The sequence below is a fragment of the Bison bison genome, unplaced genomic scaffold (assembly GCF_000754665.1).
Source record: "Bison bison bison isolate TAMUID 2011002044 unplaced genomic scaffold, Bison_UMD1.0 scf7180017864368, whole genome shotgun sequence".
Lineage (NCBI taxonomy): Eukaryota > Metazoa > Chordata > Mammalia > Artiodactyla > Bovidae > Bison > Bison bison.
Genome location: NW_011494940.1, coordinates 3,373,338 through 3,396,341, shown reverse-complemented (window position 1 = coordinate 3,396,341; position 23,004 = coordinate 3,373,338).

Below are 23,004 nucleotides of genomic sequence, written 5' to 3'. Positions count from 1 at the left end.
AAAATCACTGCAGATGATGATTGAAGCCATGAAATTAGAAGATGCTTACTCCTTGGAAGGAAAGTTATGACCAACCTAGACAGCATAGTTAAAAGCAGAGACATTACTTTGCCAACAAAGGTCCGTCTAGTTAAGGCTATGGTTTTTTCAGTAGTCATGTATCAATGTGAGAGTTGGGCTGTGAAGAAAGCTGAGTGCTGAAGAATTGATGCTTTTGAACTGTGGTGTTGGAGAAGACTCTTGAGAGTCGCTTGGACTGCAAGGAGATCCAACAAGTCAATCCTCAAGGAAATCAGTCCTGAATATTCGTTGGAAGGACTGATGCTGAAGCTGAAACTCCAATATTTGTCCACCTGATGTGAAGAACTGATTCAGTGGGAAAGATCCAGATGCTGGTAAAGATTGAAGGCAGGAGGAGAAGGGAACAACAAAGGATGTGATGGCTCGATGGCATCACCGACTCGATGGACATGAGTTTAGGCAAGCTCCGGGAGTTGGTGATGGACAGGGAGGCCTGGCGTGGTGCAGTCCATGGGGTTGCAAAGAGTTGGACACAACTGAGCAAGTGAACTGACTGAAGGTTTCTAACTGGAAGTTAAAAATAAACATTTTCCTCTTGATTTTTTTTCTAATCAGTCAGCTAAATAGTGTCTGAATATCTGCAGCTAATGAACAAACCCCCAATTACTCTAGCTGCTAAATATCTAAACCCTAGTTTTCTTGAAGTATTATTATTGTGTGTTCTTAGGACCATAATTATGAAATATAAGTTAGATTATTTTGCTCTGAGTATTTTGCCTCCATCAGATAAGATGAAAACATTTAAAAAAATATGTAACTCAGTGGAGGATTATAAAGACGTGAAACGTGAGTGAAGTATAGATACTGTCAACATGGATAAATCTTAATAATGACTGGGAGTTTAAAAGGAGTTCCAGAAGAATGTAATGAGTATAAAACTCTTTTCGTTAAATTCAGAAACATCCAACTTAACAATACATTTTTTTTTTAAGTAGGAAGCACAAAATTTGAGATAATGGTTATGTTGGGGAGTGGGATAACTAACTATTAGTAATGTTCTAATTTTTTTCAAACTTTTTATTTTATATTGGAGCATAGCCTATTAACAATGTTGTGATACTTTTGGATGGACTGCAGAGGAACTCAGTCATACATATACATGTATCTCTGCTAAGTCGCTTTAGTCGTGTTCAACTCTCTGCGACCATATGGACTGTAGCCCACCAGGTTCCTGTGTCCGTGGGATTCTCCAGGCAAGAATACCGGAGTGGGTTGCCATGCCCTCCTCCAGGGGATCTTCCCACCCCAGAGACTGAACCTGCGTCTCTATGTCTCCTGCATTGGCAGACAGGTTCTTTACCACCAGTGTCAGCTGCAAAGCCCATACATGTATCCGTTCTCCCCCAAGCTCCCCTCTCATCCAGCCTGCCACTGTAATGTTCTAATTTTTCAGATTAAGTCCTAGGTTTATGACTCTCCACCGTATTATTATAACTGACTTTTTTTTAGGCACACATGTGGATTAATGATGATGGTTTCTCCTGATTATGAGCAATCAGTTCTCATCATGCAAGATCTTTTGAAATAGGTCCCATGAATGAGCTCATCCATTCCAATTTTGAGATTTTTCAAGTTTCTGCTGTTCTCTATTTTTTTGTATTCATAGCTATTATCTTCATAGAACAGTGAAAGGAAAAATTATTCAGATACTTATTAAAGGTAGTAAGCAGGACCTTATTTAGGGGGTGGGGGGGGCCTACCACAGTGGTTACATAGAGAGGTCATCAGGTCCAACTCTGAATACAGCGAGGTCAAATGGGGATTTACAGCCAAGGAGCAGAGTGAGGAGGTTGTGGATGGGAAATTATTAAGGACAGCAGTCCCAAATCTCTTTGGCACCAGAGACTGGTTTCATGGAAGACAGTTTTTCCAGGGACAGGGTGGGAAGGGGGATGGTTTCGGAATGATTCAAGTGCCTTACATTTATTTATTGTGCACTTTATTTCTGTTATTACTCAGATCATCAGGCATTAGATCCTGGAGGTTGGGGGCCTCTGATTAAGAGGAAATGACTTAAGGACTCAACTCGGTGACTGAACAACAACAGCTGACTTACAGAGTTGCATCGTTTTAGGCATACAGCAAAGTGACTCAGTTATCCAAGTACAGATATCCATTCTTTTCCAAATTCTTTTCCCATATAAGTTATTACAGAATATTAGGAAAACTGGACAGCTACACGTGAGAGAATGAAACCAGGACATTCTCTAACACCAGCCACAAAAATAAACTCAAAATGGATTAAAGATCTAAATGTGAGACTGGATACTATAAAACTCTTAGAGGGGAACATAGGCAGAACACTCTGACATAAATTGCAGCAAGATCTTTTTGGATTCACTTCCTAGAGGAATGAAGGAAAAGGAGAGAGCCTTTGTTACAGCAAAGCAGCCTGTAGCTACTAATTCTAATGGCAGAGATACAGATCAGAGAAATTTTGGAATCAGGGGCCAGGTGAATGGGAAAGCCGGTAGGGTAGGAACTTGTGCGGAGGTGTAGGAGCAAAGAGAAGACTGTCATTTTGAACTGCCTAATTCTCTGTATTTAACAGGAAACTTCATTCTTAAAGGCACCAGTCCTCTGAGTTGCCAGCAGCTGAACTTCCTTTGGTGGCAGAGTTTTGATTAAATAGCATGCTTTTGCTCATCGTTGACCCGTGGGGCACATTTTCTTCCTAAGAAATAAATGTGGGTGGCGTTCATTTGAATCAAGGGTGAAACTGCCAGCTGTGATGCACTCCTGTTTGTAATCACATCAGTGGTTCTGAGTGACCAGCTCCTGGATTCTGCAGGCGCTCTCCCCTTCCAGGAGCCGGCTGAGAGAGAGGTTATCTCAGCCCAACGCTCACCATGTATCATTGCCTTTCTAGTAAGGCTTCTGCTGTCTTTGGTGAAACAGGAGTGGGACTTCATTTGAAGTGATTCATTGAAAGGCTACAAAGAGGGGAAGGGGACCATCTAACGTAACAGTTATTGACATCAAGTTACCATCATCTTTTGTCTGAACAGTTGTGAGGCTTGCACAGCTCCCCTGTTTCTGTCCCCAGCCACTGTGATCTTTAGAAGGATTGAAATAGACCAGATCATTCTCTGGCTTAAAAACTCTCCAGTGATGGAATTGTGGGAGGGACAGGATGAATTGGGGGATCGAGACGGATGTATGTGAACTGATGTGTGTATAACAGCTAGTTGTAAAACAGCTGGTGAGAACCTAAGGTATGGCACAGGGCATGTAGGCTCATTCGGTCATGTCTGACTCTTTGCAACCCCAGGGACTGTAGCCCACCAGGCTCCTCTGTCCGTGAAATTCTCCAGGCAAGAATACTGGAGTGGGTTGCCAGTTCCTTCTCCAGGAGATCTTCCCAACCCAGGAATTGAACCTGCGTGTCTTACATCTCTTGCATTGGCAGGTGGACTCTTTACCATCGTCGCCACCTGGGAAGCCCACATAGCTCAGGGAGCTCAGCTCAGCTCTCTGTGGAGGGGATGGGGTGTGCAGGGGAAGAGGTCCAAGAGGGAGGGGTGTGTGTATGCATGTGGCTGGTTCGCTTCGTTGTGCAGCAGAAGCTGCACGTGGCTGTATGCCAATAAAAAAATTAAAAATGAAAACAAATTGATGATAGGGACCAGGATCACAGTTCTGAGTATGTCAGCACTGAATAAATACTCATTTGATTGATGGCAGACAAAAAGTCCTTTCTAGTGGTTTGCCATTGCCCTTAGAATAGCATCCATGATTTCACTACATGCTGGTGGGACCACACTCTGGCCCCTGCCTGTGTTCCCTACCTCATCTTGTGCCGTTTGGCCCTTTGGTCTCTGGGTTCTTGTTGTTCATTCACTGAATCGTGTCCAACTCTATTCCAGCTCCATGGACTGTAGCCCACCAGGCTCCTCTAACCATGGGGTTCTCCAGGCAAGAATACTGGAGTGGATTGCCATTTCCTCTTCCAGGGGATCTTCCTGACCCAGGAATTGAACTTGAGTCTCCTGCTTGGCAGATGAATTCTTTTCCACTGAGCCACCTGGGAAGCCCAGGTTTTTGTTATCCTGGCCTTTTCTCTCTTCCTCAGTCACCCTGAGTTCATTCCCTCCTCAAGGCTTTTGCACATTCTGTTCCCTCCCTAGGATGTTCCTCCTCCAGATCTTTGCAACACTGTCATGACTCACAGAAGGGAACCACTGTGTCTAAAGTAGCCCCCATCCCTGCCCCCCGCTTCAGGGTCACTGTCTCACTGCACCTTCATATTATCTTCATCGTCCTTACTGCTCTCTGAGATTATTCTGGTCACATGTATGTTTATGAGTGCCCCAGTCAGGATTAATTTCCATAGGAATCGTGACTGATTCCCCACTGAATTACTGGCACCCAGGATACTGCCTGGCAAATAGAAAGTGTTCAGGACATGAAAGCAGAATTAAAGATGGAAACTCACTGTTATGTGTTCTGTCTCACAGATCACCTCCAGTGAGCATGGGGGAAAACCTTCCCATGTTTCCAGAGTAAAATCACAAAGCACAGAAAAGAAGAGCACACAGCTGAACCACACTTAATAATGCTGTGACCTGCTAGTGTGCATTTGAATAAATATTGCCAAAAGAATTAGGCCAACATCGGATGATCTGAGTTTATATTCCTACACACTGTGTATTTGTTTCCTGATGATCAAAACTGGGTTAATTAGTCTATGCTGTGTCTTTTCTGTTAGGGATATGAAGATGTCTGCTCTATCCAATTTGTTTTTTCTCAGCTGAGGAATCATTGTTGAATTTTAAAAGCGACTTGCTTGGCCCTGTTTCCTGATCTTTTGATGGAAATGGTTTAGTGGGGAAAGAATGTTTACTAGGACCAGATAATTAAATCGTTTTATGTATTTTTCATATGCTAATACTTCATTCCTTTGAGGGACAGCGCTGTCTGTCTCATCCTTTCTCCCAGCCTCCTCCCTGGGCCAGGTCTGGAACTTCCTGTCTTCCTCAGCTTACAGTTCATCGTCTCAGGTTTCCACCAGACAGTTTTTCACCATTGACACCCCCTCGCACTTCACCAACTGCCATCCACACACAAGGGCTCCAATTCCCAAGTGGGCTGATGGGAAAGGAGATTGGAAACAGCTGTATAGTTAACTGGTGATTTTATGAGGCACATTGCAAGATACTTGCATGCATGCTAAGTCACTTCAGTTGTGTCCCACCCTTTGTGACCCCATGGACTGCAGCCCACCAGGCTCTTCTGTCCATGGAATTTTCCAGACAAGAATACTGGAATGGGTTGCCATGGCCTCCTCCAGGAAATCTTCCCAACCCAGGGATCGAACATGTGTCACTTATGTCCCCTGCATAGGCAGGTGGGTTCTTTACACCTGGCGCTACCAGGGATTGCAAGATGTGCTGAACTGTAATCAGTATCAAAGCTGCAAAGAACAAAGAGCTTTATTTGGGTTGTTAAGGGTTGCATGAATGGATGTGAGAGTTGGACTGTGAAGAAAGCTGAGCGCCGAAGAATTGATGCTTTTGAACTGTGGTGCTGGAGAAGTCCCTTGAACTGCAAGGAGATCCAACCAGTCCATTCTAAAGGAGATCAGCTGGGATTTCTTTGGAAGGAATGATGCTAAAGCTAAAACTCCAATACTTTGGCCACCTCATGCGAAGAGTTGACTCATTGGAAAAGACTCTGATGCTGGGAGGGATTGGGGACAGGAGGAGAAGGGGACGACAGAGGGTGAGATGGCTGGATGGCATCACTGACTCGATGGATATGAGTCTGAGTGAACTCTGGGAATTGGTGATGGACAGGGAGGCCTGGTGTGCTGCGATTCACGGGGTCACAAAGAGTCAGACACGACTGAGCGACTGAACTGAACTGAACAGACTGAAGGGTTGCAGTTTGGGAGACACAGAGTCTGGTCAAACCAAACAAGCGTTCTGGGGAAGAAGAGGGATCAGGTGCTTCCAAAGGCAAAAAGCCACATGGTTGTCCAAGAATTCTGATTGACCCAGATGCAAGAAAGGAAAGATTTGTCCTTAAGGGATAGGTTGTCATGAGTTGTTTTGGGGTGAAAGGACCCAATAAGTATCTTCAGTTTTTGGAACATTGGGCAGATGTTCTGGAAGCCTGCATTAAGGCAATCACTAGTCAAAAGGTCAGATTCCAGCCGAGCTGAGATGTGCAAGTCACACTTCCTCAACGGCCTCCTGGCTCCGTTTTGTTTATCTATTTTAGTTCAGTTTTGTTTTTGGCTGCATCATGGAGTACCTTATTAGTTCCCTCACCAGGGATTGAACCCTGCCTCCTGCAGTGGAAGCACAGAGTCCTAAGCCCTGGCCCACCAGGGGATTCCTCCTGGTTCCATTTTAGAGAGCTCTCTTTTTAGCAAAACCAACTCCATTTTAAAAAATTTATTTTAAATTGGAGGATGATCGCTTGACAATGTTGTGTTGGTTTCTGCCATACGACAGTGTTAATCAGCCATAAGTATACATATATCCCCTCCGTCTTGAATCTCCCTCCCACCTCAACTTCATTCCAGCCCTCTAGGTGTCACAGAGCACTGGGTTGAGCTCCCTATGTTATACAGCAACCTCTCACTAGCTATTTTACATATGTTAATGATTTTCCTTTCACACATGATAGATAAATGTAACACAGCAAGTTTTATTAACAATAATAATAATTCTTTAAGAAACTTCGTTTCTGGAGAGTAAATATCTTAGATTTTCTTTAAACCAAAATTTAGGTAAATCTAAAAAGGAATAAATAAGTAAATGGCTAGAGTGGCATCTGGTTGATAATTATCAACCTGGAGCCGGATAACTAGAATATGAGTTCTAAGCAGAGAAGCAAGGAAAAGAGAGCTCATGGGGATTGACAGTGTTTGCCAGCATGCTGGGTGTTTGTATATATCCCAGTTCCTCCTCATGTCTCCATAATTATGGAGATATTATGTGTTCCATTTAACAGTCATGCAGACAGAGGCCCAGTGGTTTGATGCAACTTGCTCCCAGTCGCAGTGCTAGCATAGACCCCTGAATTTGCAGGCAGAGTCTATCCTCAGTCCATTCCAGCATCCATTCTCCATCACTTAGTTGAACTTTTTACATGTTAGTTTCCTCAAGTGTGGAAGGAGTAACAATGCTGCATTACCCACTTTCCAAGGTATTCTGAGAATTGCATGGAATGTGAAACTTTAAAACTCAGGTGCAACTCTGCAAACACAGGGATAAACAGAATGATCACTAGGTTTTATTAGCAAGAGAAGTCAGATCCACATCCCCCACAGTTCCTTCTCCTTTTCCTCTTTGCATTGTCTAACCCCTCTCCCCAATTCATCTCTTCCCTCCTTCTTTCTGTCCATTTAAAATTGTCTGATAGGAGGACTGAGCTCAGACCCTAAATGTCCTCTCCTTCTCTCTTGGTTAGTCTTCAACTCACTGCAGTAGGGCTTTGCCTCCTGCACTCCACTGAAACCACCAGTTTCTTCACCAGAACACTTGGTACCTTTGGCCCAATTAGGAAAAATGCCACCATTCCTCAAAGGGTATGCTTTCATGAGCACAATGCAGGCTGGTGTCCTTTTTCAGTCAATAGCTTGTGCAACCATCTTTGGCCAATGAGCACTGCTTTGGCAAGGTCCTCAATGATCTCCTGACTCCAGCAGATGAACTTCATCTTACTGAAGTTCTCTTTATATTTGATGTTGTCGAGAATTCCCTTCCCCAGTGAAGCTGATACTGGTGTTGCTTGATACTCCTCCTGAAGATCTCGTATTTTCTTAGTCTCCTTCAGAGGCTCTTCTTCCCGGAGAGTCTTCTAGGTTCTATCTGTCTTGAGTCCTCTTTTTTTCTCACTCCATCTTCCCCCACCCCAATTTTTTGGAAAGGCTTCAAGAATGGCTGGACATAAATGCTGAATCTCTTTAGAATTCTTGCGGTGCCTTCAGAGTTCCTTTATACTCTGTGGGTCCTTGTTGGCTCTGGGTCCTTGTTCATTGTTTTTTTATAGGCAGCTCCCCTTTAAATGATCACACTCATGCACAGACCAGTGAAAAAAGAAGGTCTTCTTAGAGAAGATTAAAGGGAAGGGAGGGCAGTTCCCACAAGTTCCTTTTTTGGAGACCTTCAGGCCATGTCCTTGGTAGAACACCTTCTGAACATGTGCATACATTCTACCTTGGGATTTGGGGCAGGAGGATTTCTGGGTGTCAAGTCTTATCTTTGACAAAACAGTGTATTCATTCATTTAAGAAATATGGAGTGAGCACCTAAAATGGGTAAGAAACTCAACTCGGCTCTGGAGGTAAACAGAACAAGAATAATCCCTCCTTCCTCATGGGGTTTATAGTATTATTTGGCCAGACAACCACATTAAAGATTTAATTAAAGATACGTATGAACTATATAAGTGTGTTATAAAAATATAGAACATTAATTAGTGTTGTGTGCCAGAAAAAAAGATAAAGGTTATTGACAGATGGTGAACCTTAACATTTATCTGGATGTTGTAATTTACCATAAGAATTCCTGACAAGGGGAGTGCTGCTCTCGTTAATCTATGTACTTCCTTTTATCTCACAAGGGAAGCACTGTGAAGCAAAGAGTTTCCTCTTTTTGCCGTAACCACTAGGAATCTCACATCTAAATGCCCAGTAGTGCCCAGCTGCAGTGACTGGCACATCCCAGGACCTTCAGTGTGTTTACATTTTGGCTTTTTAATAAAGGGTTTTCTTTTATTTTTATATGCCTTGTTTTACATACCACATCATTTTGAAAGTAACCAAGGTAGGTATATATCTTAGAGAGGAGATAAGATGTTGTCATCCCCATTTTTAGCTTTTTGTAGATGAGATGGCCTTCTCTTTCTGGAGGCTAAAGGTGTTTTTGTAGGGGTCTCACGGTATTGGCATGCTTGCTTGATTCCAATGTGAATTCTCCAAATTAGTTTATTATCCATCAAGAGGCAGTTTGTTCCCTAAATACTTCACTTAGATGATTCTTCTTTTTAATCACCACCAACACACACACAAACAGAACTCCTTAGCAATTCCTCTTGGCTCTACTGCTATTTTTAGGAACGTTTGTCTTGTCTTACTACTCTTCTTATAAAGACATCTAGTTTTCTGTGACATTGTTTACTTTCATTATGCCTTAATTATGGGATTCTGATAACCATGGAGGAGTAGAGAGACAATAAATGGGGTTTTGTGGGTGATTAAATGCTAAATCAAAGCTGAGGTGTTTGATAACCACAACAGTTGTTTCTGCAAGTATATTCCAAAAACAGGAATATTATGGCTATTACACAAAAGCAAGGGAAAAGCCTCCCACAGATCACTCTGCTACTTTTCGCAGCCACCGAGCTTTTGAAAGCCTAATGCTCTTTTGTCTGATTTCTTTTTTTTTTTTTTTTTGATTGTCAGTCTGAGTAGTTGGCTCTTGGCGGCAAAATGCTATTTAAAGAACAAGTTCTCCGTGTGAATGTGTCACTTATCTAAGTGAGTGGTGGAAGTGGGCAAAAATGTACCTCATCATCAACCATGTGGAGCGTAGTATAGTCTGAGGAAACATTATATTTGAGGATCTGTAATTGAATGCAACCTTACAAGGGCTTACTAGGTTTTAATGAATAACTTAGCGTTGTCACAAAAAAATGCATGTGACTGCAGGTAATGGAAAATGGAATCAGTGGCAGTTTTAACAAGTAGGGTTTATTTTTCTCACATGACGAATCTCAAGAGATAGGCAATTTCTAAGATTCATTTAGTTGCTTGGCAGTTCCATCAGAGACCAGGGTTCTTTTTTGCTTTCTGTTCTTCTCTTTGTAATGCGCTGGCATTCATCCTTATGCTTATTGCCTCATGATTGCAAAATGGCTGCTGCAGGTGTCACGTCCATAGTAAAGGAAGGAGATGTGAAGTGGTGATGCTGGCCCTAGTCATCCCCTTTTTATCAGGATAGCCAAGTTTCATCATAACGCCCCCCCCCACCCCCAGCAGACTTGCTCTTGATTCTAAATGGCAATAAAGGATTCACGTGGGTATTGGAAAGCTCAGAATGCTGGATATTTAACTGAGACATTAAGGTTTCAAACAAAGTGGAAGGTATCGACAAGGAACACAGAGGGAACGGATACTGGCAGGATAGCTGACAATCATCAGCCTATCACATATTGCACCCGAGAGTTTTGCTGTTAAGCATGTAATGTAAAAATGAATGCCATCATCATGAAAATGGAAGACCGGTACATTTTTATGTCATGCCAGTTCCACAGTTAAAACGGAAAGATAGCAAATCTGTCGCACTGCCTGTATCAATGTATTTGCTTGTTGACTTTACAGCATAAAGGTTGCTGGTGGAGACAACCGGATCTGGCTTTGTTTCCGAAGATTTTGCTTTTATTTTTCCTTTTTGTTTCTGACCTTGAAGATAATTAAGAAAGAAACACAGACATGAAATGCAACCTGTTAATTCCGTTTATATTCTTGGGAAATGCATACTTTTATGCCTTGATTGTCTTCAGGTGGCCACTAGGGAAAGGAAGCAAGAGATAATTATTAACTACATTCAATTAAAAAAGCTAAATTGGGCCACAAATTTCAATCTCATTCACCATGTTGCCACAGGTTACAAAAAACCCACTTTTGAAATGTCAGGCTTCCCTTTGCTGCCCTTGGCCTTCCTCTTCTGGTTGTATCTTGCTATGTAGTTAGCCACAGCTTTGTGGGTTGATGGGGCCAGCCGAGACCTCTCATGCTCAGGCTCTCTAGTGGCAGCTGGGGCTGGCGTCATCTGAAAACTTGGGCTGAGCAGATGTCCAGGATGGCTCATCACATGGCCTCTTCGTGTGGATTTTTCTCACAGTCTAGTGGCTGGATTCTGAAGCTAAAGGTTCCAAGAGATCAAGGCAGATGCTGCAAGCCTTCTGACCTTGGAAGTCAGGCAGCATCCACCTTGTCAGTTATGAAGGACAGCCCAGACAAAGGCAGAGTGTGAGGCATGGTCAACTGCGGACCATCTTTGGAGACACGGTGCCGCAGTCTTCTTCTTTTCTTCCTCTTGGGGATTGAAAGAGCCATCAGAAGCTAGTCAGACAGAGAAGAAAAGGGTGAGGGTACTGCTGCATGTGACAGGCAATGAAGCCAGGATGCTACAATTTGCCATCCTGGTACCCTAGGGTATCCTTTCCATGCCGTTTTGAAATATGACAGTGGTAATTATGAGTGGAGTTAAAATCTTCAGCTTTTATCTTTTAAATTTTCCATCCCGTTCAGAGGAAAAAGAAGCAAATGTTAACCTTGAAAAAATATTTCTTTTAATACTAACAGTTGCAAATAAAACATAAAACTTACGACAAACCTAAGCTCAAGTCAAAACCAACTCTGAACTTTGTTCTGATGTATGATTTCTAGTCTTGATATGTGAATATTTCCTCTTGGATTGGAGGCCTAGCAGAGAAAATTCTAGTCCAAAATAAATGAGCTCAAAATTGATTTTATTAAGAGCATCGTCTTTCTTTGTGTCAAGACCATAGGGATACAGTTAAATATATCTGCATGTAACAGAGGCACTTGAAATCATTGTCTTTATGTTGGCCTTTGGTGATTTTTTCATCTTTGCTGCCTTTGCATGTGAATGAATGGCAAAAGCAGAGCAAGTTTAAAAAATCTATAGGGATCCTCAGAGATTCCTATCTTGCTGAGACACAGGAAGGCCATAATTAACAAACAGACCAAGAATGAAGAGGTGGAAAAGAGGGTGGGTATCTTTGCTGCTATAAACTACTAGCTTTCACCATTCTGAGCCTTGCCTGTGTCGCTGCTGCCACCTGGAACAGCTTTTCTCCCCCTTCTTTGCCTGGCAGGCTCCCACTCACTCCCAGATGCAGCCCAGCTGGTGCTTTCCATATGAAGCCATCTCAGCTGCCTGGACAGGGTGCTCCACAGCTCCAGTCCCCACGTCTGTCACCTAGGCTTATCCCTCTTTGGATCGTGGCTTCTTCTGGGCAGGGACCACCTCTTAGCTTAACACTATCAGTCAAGAAAGCAAAGTTTTCAGGGGCTCGGGAAAAGTTTGAAAGCAGACTACACAGTCAACTACACTGATATACAGGTCATTTTTATGGTGACTGGCAGTCATTGCATTAGTTGGCTTATATCCTGCCCTGACCAAAACAAAATCAACAAGCACTAAAACAATAAACTGACCATACACACTTTTCCAAGGTCGAAGATGAGAGTGACGTTAGAATAACCTGAGACAGTTGTGTGGATGCTCATTTGGTCCCTGTTACTAAAGGTCCGTATAGTTACAGCTATGGTTTTTCAAGTAGTCATGTATGGATGTGAGAGTTGGACCATAAAAAAGGCTGAGCTCCGAAGAATTGATGCTTTCTAAGTGTGGTGCTGGAGATGGCTCTTGAGAGTCCCTTGGAATGCAAGGAGATCGAACTAGTCAATCTTAAAGGAAATCAACCCTGAATATTCATTGGAAGGACTGATGCTGATGCTGAAGCGCCAATACTCCTGCCACCTGCTGTGAAGAACTGACTTTTTGGAAAAAGACTCTGATGCTGGGAAAGATAGATGACAGGAGGAAAAGGGGACAGTGGAGTATGAGATGGTTGGATGATATCACTGACTCAGTGGAGATGAGTTTGAGCAAACTCTGGGAGATAGTGAAGGACAGGGAAGCCTGGCATGCTGCAGTCCACGGGGTCACAAAGAGTCAGACACAACTTAGAGACTGAACAATGACTAGAATGTACTCCTCTATCTCCTCCAAAGTCTCCCTATCATCCTCGTCTAGTTCAAGAGACACCTTCCTTGTGGTCCTCTTGGAGCCCCCAGAACCTTGGAGTCTCCCTTCCCCTAGATCCTTATGGAGTCTTGAATGGACACCACACAATTGAGCAGTTATAGATAGCCTAACGTTTGCTGTCATTTTACTTGCATGTGTCTGACTTCTCGACTAAGATATAAATGCCCATCCTTACTTTTTTCTGGTCCCTGAAGACTAGGTAGGGTGGATATGCAGCAGGCACTCACTGTAATTGCCCTTGACTGCCTGGAGCCCAAGCTATGCATGGATATGGCTGAGAACTGAGACTTAACACCTTCATACCTCCAGTGTTCTTACCTGGAGAATCCCAGGGACGGGGGAGCCTGGTGGGCTGCCATCTATGGGGTCACACAGAGTCGGACACGACTGAAGCGACTTAGCAGCAGCAGCAGCAGCAGCCTGGAGCCCAAGCTATGCATGGATATTGCTGAAAATTGATACTTAACACCTTCATATCTCCTTTTAGTGGGAATTGATTCTTTGGAAGATGTGGCCTGGGAGACATTAGTTTGGGGATATGGTTTTTTATGAGGCAGGGGAGTTATATTTTTCCCTTCAAGCTTAAAGCACATAAACTGTAAGCGGGTTCAGCCAAATTTGTCTCGTAGATATAATTTGATTGACCTGCACAGGGTATTTAAAAATAATTGAAGAGTTGTGAACATACCATTGGGAGATTGCACATAAGAATCCAGAATTATAATTTCTCTTGAAAATTTGGAAGATTTGGCAGAATTGGACCTTGATTCCCAGTTAGCAATTATTGCTTCTAACCAAGCAGCGACTGTTCCCTTCAGACAGAAAATGAGCCTCCCTTCTCTCTTTTCCTCTAAAATTGTACCCCATATTCTCTTTCCTATTTGTGTTACCTGCCTTGTTCTTGGATAAATTATTCTGGGAATAGCCTATTATATGTACTGTTGTTGCTCAGTCACTAAATCATGTCTGACTCTTGGTGACCTCGTGGACTGTAGCACACCAGGCTCCTCTGTCGTCCACTATCTCCCAGAGTTTGCCCAAATTCATATCCATTGAGTAGGTGATGCTATCTAACCATCTCATCCTCTGCTGTCTCCTTCTCCTTTTGCCTTCAATCTGTCTCAGCATCAGGGGCTTTTCCAATAAGTCAACTTTACGGATTAGGTGGCCAAAGTATTGGAGCTTCAGCAATAGACCTTCCAATGAATATTCGGGGTTGACTTCTTTAGGATTAACTTGTTTGACTAAGTGCAAAAAGCCCTAATATACACAAGACTACCGAAAGATGTGCGAACAGCTTACATACAGACTTCTTTCTTTTGTATTGTATATATTTTAAGAGGTGTCAAGGTTCCTGTGCATCCCTTAGAATTGTATAGTGTTTACATCAGTTGGCTTATTTAACAGTGATCATAATAACAGCCTTTTTTATTTGAGGACTTACTGTGTACTAGTTACTCTTCTAAGCACATATTAACTCACTAATCTCCCAATGCCCCTGTGAGATAGGAGCTTGATTACTCTCATTTTCTAGATGAGAAACCAATAACTTAAGCAGCCAGGAGTTGACCTAGCCAGCTTCAGACTCAGGCACAAGTGGAGAGAGTTATACATGTTTAAGATTGATTTCTGGGACAGTAAAAATTTCTTAGATGGCTGTTTCATGGGCATTTAAATGTGCTCATGAGCCAGAGCAGGACCCTTTGGTCCTTCCGCATCACCCTCTGCCCCGTGTCCTCCATCTGCCCTTTGTAGAAAAAACTTTAGCCAAAGAATACATTTAATCAGAGAAGTGAGAAATGTAGAAACAGGAAAACTGTCAAATGAGACCAAATAATAGTAGTTTAGTCATTGGATAACGTCAAGGACCTTAATTTCCTCCTCAAAGTCTGTAGATAATATTCTGAGCCATATCCTTTGAGCTGTCTTGTAGATACTGAAACCCCCACCAGGCAGAAGAGTTAACTAGGATGACCAGACTGTAGCCATGATATAAGCTGCTACAATTCTGAGAACTGGCCTCAAAGAAATGGGAGCAAACTGACTCTAGAACTAAAGATTAATAGTACTAAAAACAGTCAAGGTGACACTGATCAGACCACCACATGACCAATTTCAAGATGACTTCCAGAGCTAACTATGCTGTTTCTGAGTGTAGCCCCTTCCCTCTACCTATACACCACTGAAACTCCCCTTTCAAAGCTCTTGCCCACTGAGTATTGGGGACGGAGTGGGGAGGGGTGGTGGCTATCAGTCTTTGGACACAAGTCATCCTCTAACCATCTGGCCTTCAAAATAAAGCGAACTTTTCTTTCCACCAACCTTCAGTTCAGTTCAGTCACTCTGTCGTGTCCGACTCTTTGCGACCCCATGGACTGCAGCACGCCAGGCCTCCCTGTCCATCACCAACTCCCAGAGCTTGCTCAAACTCATGTCCATCAAGTCAGTGATGCCATCCAACCATCTCATCCTCTGTCGTCCCCTTCTCCTCCTGCTCTCAATCTTTCCCGGCAGTAGGGTCTTTTCTAATGAGTCAGTTCTTTGCATCAGGTGGCCAAAGTATTGGAGTTTCAGCTTCAACATCTGTCCTTCCAATGAACATTCAGGACTGACTTCCTTTAGGACTGACTGGTTTGATCTTCTTGCAGTTCAAGGGACTCTCAAGAGTCTTCTCCAACACCACAGTTCAAAGCATCAATTCTTCAGCGCTCAGTTTTCTTTTATAGTCCAACTCTCACATCCAAACATGACTACTGGAAAAACCATAGCCTTGACTAGATGGACCTTTGTTGGCAAAGTAATGTCTCTGCTTTTTAATATGCTGTCTAGGTTGGTCATAACTTTCCTTCCAAGGAGTAAGCATCTTTTAATTTCATGGCTGCAGTCACCATCTGCAGTGATTTTGGAGCCCCAAAATATAAAGTCTCTCCACCAAGTTGTCTTCCACCAACCTTACCTCTGTACTATTAACTTTAGAGTGGTGAGTGGTGAGCCAGACCACACTTTCAGTAACAAAGTCAGATCTGTTTTGTTGTTGTTAAGCAGTCTGCTCTGAAGAAAGTACCATTGAGCATGGAGAGGGTATCCTAATGTTTAAAGTATGCAGTAGAATTGACCCTCAGAAGCCATAATCTTTTTTTGCAAGACTATAAAAGAGAGGTTAGTAGTTAGAGAATTATAGAATGAGGGGTTATCTCTTCTTTGAATCTTTTCTCTGAAGCCACTTACTTGTAGTGCAAACTCCCTACATGCTTGAGACTCTGGGTCTTGTTTTCCCTTCTCTCTCCTCTAGGATCTCCTACTTCCTTTGTTGCTTTTTTTATTCTGCTCTTTTACCTTTCTTCTTTATCTCTGCCAAAAGTTTTTATTGAGTGCTAATGCGTCAGGGAAAAATATGATGGTTTCTGCTCTCAGAAGACTTAGTTTTGTGGAGGCAGGCAGACATATAAACAAAAAATCACTTTTTTTTGAAACTTCACATTGTAATGCATCATTTTTCATCAGTTCTGGGCTCAAGAATACAAACAGAAGAAAGTGATTACTAATGTTGGCAAAAACTAAAATAGAATGCATCTTCTTGTACGTTAACAGAACATATTTGAGAATTTGAAAAGTATGTAATTTTTTTATATCATCCAATGTATTATCAATCAAACTTTCAGAGACTTCAAATATACTTTCTAAAACACAGGTAAAAATACGTTAGTTCCGTGAGACATAGACACACAGCTCATCCTTGAGAAAGCTCCGTGAAGAGAAGGGGGACTCCAAGGTACACCTAAGGTACAATTTTTGTGGGGGATCTTGGACCAAGGTAAGATATTCTGGATGTCTTGAGGAAATTGTGTGTTTCTATAGAGTAGATTTTCCACAGGCGGTATGTAGACAGCAAGGAAATTACAGCGAGTGAATTAAATGAATGCTGAGAGTAGACAGAATGACTTGCTGAGAAAATGACAGATGAAAAGGGATACTCATGCATCTATATAAGAATGCACCTACCAGTGCAGGAGCCACTGGAGACCTGGGTTCGATTCCTGGATCAGCAAGATCCCCTGGAGTAGGAAATGGCAACCCACACCAGTATTCTTGCCTGGAAAATTCCATGAGCAGAGGAGCCTGGCGGGCTACAGTCCATGAGGTCACAAAGAGTCGGACCCAACTGAGCAACTAAGCACACGCATGATGTTCTCATCAAAAGAATCTGACAATCTCTCCAGAGCCATCAGTGCTCCTTCTTTCTGATCCAGTAATGCAACTTCTGGGAATCTAATTTTAGGAAATATTTCAAAATATGGAAAAATCCATATGCATGGAAATTATTCACTTTGGTTCTATTTATAATAACCAAAATGCTCTGTGTGTCCCTCAGTAGAGACATGCTTATGTAAGTTAAAAACATTTTCTTCATGGAATGTTATGCAGCAATTAAATGATGATCTTAAAAGACTGTGAAGTAATTTGAAAAATGCTTAAATAATTCAAAAATAGGATAATAATTGTGCACCATGACCAAAACTATGTAAATGTTCTTGGGGACACGAAAAAGATAGGCAGGAAATAGAGCTAAATGTTTATAAGTATTGTGTTAATGCAGGATTATGGGTGTAAAATGATTAATTATTATACTGCCTGATTGTATGATGAATTTGTGATTACTTTGACTATGGAAATGGTCCATATTTAAACACTGAACAATCGAAGTAGATGTAGGTGCCTTTCTATGATATGTGAGCAGAGTCAGTGGAGGTTTTCCCTGGGACATATAGCTATAGTCGAGTCAGGCTTAAGTATTTTGCCAGTCAATCCTAAAGGAAATCAGCCCTGAATATTCATTGGAAGGACTGATGCTGAAGATGAGTCAGGTGAAAAGTATGGCTTAAGCCAGTGGTCTAGTAGATGACACAGAAGGGCCGCAGAGGGAGGCAGTAGGTCAGACGAGGCGGTCATGCTGATTTGAGAGTGTCAACTTTAACATGTTATTTGTATCCCAGACATCAGAACCCCATCCTGCCACAGCTGGTTTGCCCAGGGAAATAATGATTTTTTCTCTGCCTTCTTTGGAGACCCTTTGCCCCACTTGATTGGCTCAGTAGTTCTAGGATTTGCTCTCTTCAGGAGCTATTGATGCCCTAGAAAAAGGTTGAGTCAGATGTATTGATGACTCTGCCACTGTTCTTGTGAGGAATTTGCCTCCTCTCTTTTCTGTAGCTTTAGTTAGAATTATTTGTCTTTGGACTCATTCCTTTTTATGGAAATGATAATAGTGTTCATCATGACAGCAGCCATGACTAACTTTATAAGCACAAATTGTGTCAGATGAAGAAAGCACTCGCAAACTCCCCATTTTTAGAGGGACACATGAAGGCTTAGATTGTTTAAGTAACTTACTAGGATTATATAACAGGTGAGTGGTAGAAATACAATTAACTTTTAAAGATGTGTTCATTATCTTTTAAATATCTTTATTGGCTAAAAGTTGGTAACTTAATGTCAGTCCCTCAATTATTATTTTTCTCCCCTAAAAGTCCACCTGTTCCTGAAATCACCGGGCCTTGGAAACCCTGGATTATTTTTTGAACCCAAAACTCAGGGCCCGTGATTTGATAGTGGAAGAGAATACTTTAAATAGGAAAAGTGCCAGAAAACCCCAACTACAAGATTGCCGTTAGGTTCAGAAGAAGAACCAAAGATTCAGCTTGCTGTTCAGAGTTTAACACTGTGTACAAAACATCCTAAGAAGAATTTGAGAGCTCCATTATTTAAGATGTACGAAATAGACATTTCTCAGGCCTTGTGCAGGAAATGGTAACCCACTCCAGTACTCTTGCCTGGAGAATCCCATGGATAGTGGAGCCTGGCAGGCTACTGTCCATGGGGTCACAAGAGTTGGACACGACTTAGTGACTAAATCAATCAGGCCTGTGCAATCCTGCCTGTCTCTCCATAAGCAAGGCCACTTCACCATGCATTACAGCCAGCGCCGTGCCATCCTTTCCCATCAGGAATCATCTTTCAAAAGTCTCCAAATTGCAAACATGTGGCTCTGAGTGTCAAGTGTGGTATGCACTGTATTTAAGTACCACTTAGGAAGAAATGCAAAAACCTCAGCACTTTTAAGTGATTTTTAAATTATTATTTAGGGGGGAATTTCTGTCTTATCTATGCAACTAAACACCTTTTGTGTAATTTTATTCAAGTCCTTGAAAACACGGCATGAAATCCACTTTCCATTGTCTCCTCTTCCCCGATAGCAGCAATCAGCAAGCTAATGTCTACTGTCTGCTCTTCCGGGGAACTTGCATATCTGTGTACATACAACTTAGGGAAAAAATGAGAAGATAATGTTTTCCCTAAAAAAAAAATTACAGAAAATTTACATTGAGGGGGAAAGAAAATCAAATTTCAATAATAATTTTTTCCAGGTTGAAATGAATATGCCTAGGCTTGTTCCCATTGTAGAGACTTCTGGGAGTGTGCTATAAGCAGGCAAGGCCACTGGAAGCCTAGACTCAGAAATGACACATTCTACTTCCTCTGAGTTCTATTGGTCAAAGCAATTCATCGAGACCCGCCAGATTCAAAGTGTGGAGAATCAGAATCCGTCTATGAGTGAAGGAGTGTGGCCGTTTTTACAGTCCATCAAAGGAGTGGCTTTGTCAGAGGTTATTAATAGAGTTAAGTGAGTTAATGTAAGTAAGAGGCTTAAAAGAATGCCTGACATATGGTGTTACCCATCAGGGTTCTTGACCTCCTTAATTAATAGAAATTGATCAGGAGCCAGACTAGAAAATCAGGCAAGGCTTTATTGGGGCCCCTGCTGCAGAGGTGAGAGAACAAACACCAGATTCCCTTGCTTGCCCCCTCCCCTGAGTCAGGTCAAGCTGGTACCTTATATGGGATGAGGGTAGGGGTGCATCCAGGGGTCTGGCTGGAGGGTTGGCTTAAGTGTTTTGCTAGTCAATCCTGAAATAAATCAACCCTCAGTATTTGTTGGAAGGACTGAAGTTGAAGCTCCAATACTTTAGCCACCTGATGCGAAGAGCTAACTCATTGGAAAAGACTGATTCTGTGAAAGACTGAGGGTGGGAGGAGAAGGGGATGACAGAGGATGAGATGGTTGGATGCCATCACCAACTCACTGGACATGAGTTTGAGCAAACTCTGGGAGATAGTGAAGGACAGTGAAACCTGGCGTGCTGCAGTCCACAGGGTCGATAAAGTTGGACACGACTTAGCAATTAAACAACAGCTACAATAGATGGTATTGAGTGCAGTGTGCATGCTCAGTACCCTGCCTTTGTTCTGACACCCAGTTTTTGCTCCAGGCTCTTCAAATTGGCAGTAGGGTTTTTGGTCTCTTTGTATCCCTGGAGTCCAGAATTTGCCCCAGCTGAGCAGGCACACAGTTATCTATAGTCCTATACAGTTTATGTATTAATATTTTGTTGCTCAAGGACTTCCCTGAGAGCTCAGCTGGTAAAGAATCCACCTGCAATGCGGGAGACCCCAGTTCAATTCCTGGGTTGGGAAGATCCCCTGGAGAAGGGATAGGCTACCTACTCCAGTATTCTTGGGTTTCCCTGGTAGCTCAGACAGTAATGAATCTGCCTGTAATGCGGGAGACCTGGGTTAGTCCCATATAGTTGATTTGTATTAATATTTTGTTGCTCAAGAAGTGTGTCCAGGTGCAAGCACTGTAGCAAAGGGTCCCAGATCCCAGGACTGTCTCAATAGTAATTGCTGTTTTGCTACTTGTTATTTATATTTTACTCCTATTATCTCTAGACATTTCCCTGAGAGCTTATTGCTGCTGCTGCTAAGTCGCTTCAGTTGTGTCTGACTCTGTGCAAACCATAGACCGCAGCCCACCAGGCTCCCCCGTCCCTGGGATTCTCCAGGCAAGAACACTGGAGTGGGTTGCCATTTCCTTCTCCAATGCATGAAAGGAAAGTGAAAGTGAAGTCACTCAGTCGTGTCTGACTCTTAGCAACCCCATGGATGGCAGCCTACCAGGCTCCTGCGTCCATGGGATTTTCCAGATGAGAGTACTGGAGTGGGGTGCCACTGTCTTCTCTGGAGAACTTATTGAGTATCCTTTAATTTTACTTTTGTTTTGTTGTTTAAAATATGTGGGAGGAGAAACAGCAGTAACTCTTCATCTAGAAAATGTTAGTTAAGGACTGCTATCCTTTGTCACCAGAAGCGAAGATGTGGGGTGGGAGAGATGTTTCTAAATGGAGTGGTTTCCTGACATCCAGGCATCCTGTTTCTTCCAGCTTTTTCCTTTCTTCTCTGTCAAAATTAATTCCTATCCTTTATTTTAACCACTGTATTGTTTACCAAATCTGAGTGATATTTCCTTTTTAAAGGAAAACAGTCTTGTGAAGTCAGGTGTGAATTTATATTTTTATTATAATGTTACTTAACTGTGTACAAACATAAAGCTATATGTAAGCTAATTATGTTTGAGTATAGCTTTTACAATGTACAATGTGTTCAGTCGCTCAGTTGTGTTCGACTCTTTGCAACCCCTTGGACTGTAGCCCTTAGGTTCTTCTGTCCATGGAATTGTCTAGGCAAGAATATTAGAGTGGGTTGCCATTCCCTACTCCAGGGGATCTTCCTGACCCAGGTATTGAACCTGTATCTGTTTCATCTCCTGCATTGACAGGCAGGTTCTTTACCACTAGCACCATCTGGGAAGTTCGTGTATAGCTTTTATGCATCCATAGAATAAAAGACACTTTGAAAATGATTTAAAAATTAAAGGCAAAGCAGGGGAGATATACAGTAGGAGTTTGGGATTAAAATATACATGCTACTATATATAAAATAAACAACAAGGACCTACAGTATAGCAAGGGAACTATACTCAGTATTTTGTAATGACCAGTAGTGGAAGAGAATGTGAAAAAAGAATATATAGATATCTGTATAGCTGAATCACTTTGCTGTACACCTAAAACTAACACAACATTGTAAATCAACTGTATTTCAATAGATTAAAAAATTAAAGGCAAGAAACACTTCAGAATTTCAAAATAATGGCATTAATCTAATATGACAACGTTGCTTTTATAAAACCATTCCGAACTTAAAACTGCCTGCAGTAGTAGATATAATGGTTATCTGAGTTAAATTCACCCATTCCAGTCCATTTCAGTTCGCTGATTCCTAGAATGTCGACCATTATATCTACTACTGCGGACAGGAATCCCTTAGAAGAAATGGAGTAGCCGTCATGGTCAACAAAAGAGTCCGAAATGCAGTACTTGGATGCAATCTCAAAAATGACAGAATGATCTCTGTTTGTTTCCAAAGCAAACCATTCAATATCACAGTAATCCAAGTCTATGCCCCAATAGTAACGCTGAAGAAGCTGAAGTTGAATGGTTCTATGAAGACCTACAAGATCTTTTAGAACTAACACCCAAAAAAGATGTCCTTTTCATTAGAGGGGACTGGAATGCAAAAGTAGAAAGACAAGAAACACCTGGAGTAACAGGCAAATTTGGCCTTGGAATACAGAATGAAGCAGGGCAAAGACTAATAGAGTTTTGCCAAGAAAATGCACTGGTCATAGCAAACACCCTCTTCCAACAACACAAGAGAAGACTCTACACATGGACATCACCAGATGGTCAACACCAAAATCAGATTGATTATATTCTTTGCAGCCAAAGATGTAGAAGCTCTATACAGTCAGCAAAAACAAGACCAGGAGCCAACTGTGGCTCAGATCATGAACTCCTTGTTGCCAAATTCAGACTGAAATTGAAGAAAGTAGGGAAAACCACTAGACCATACAGGTATGACCTAAATCAAATCCCTTATGATTATACAGTGGAAGTGAGAAATAGATTTAAGGGCCTAGATCTGATAGATAGAGTGCTGATGAACTATGGTATGAGGCTCGTGACATTGTACAGGAGACAGGGATCAAGATCATCCCCATGGAAAAGAAATGCAAAAAAGCAAAATGGCTGTCTGGGGAGGCCTTACAAATAGCTGTGAAAAGAAGTGAAAAGCAAAGGAGAAAAGGAAAGATATAAGCATCTGAATGCAGAGTTCCAAAGAATAGCAAGAAGAGATAAGAGAGCTTTCTTCA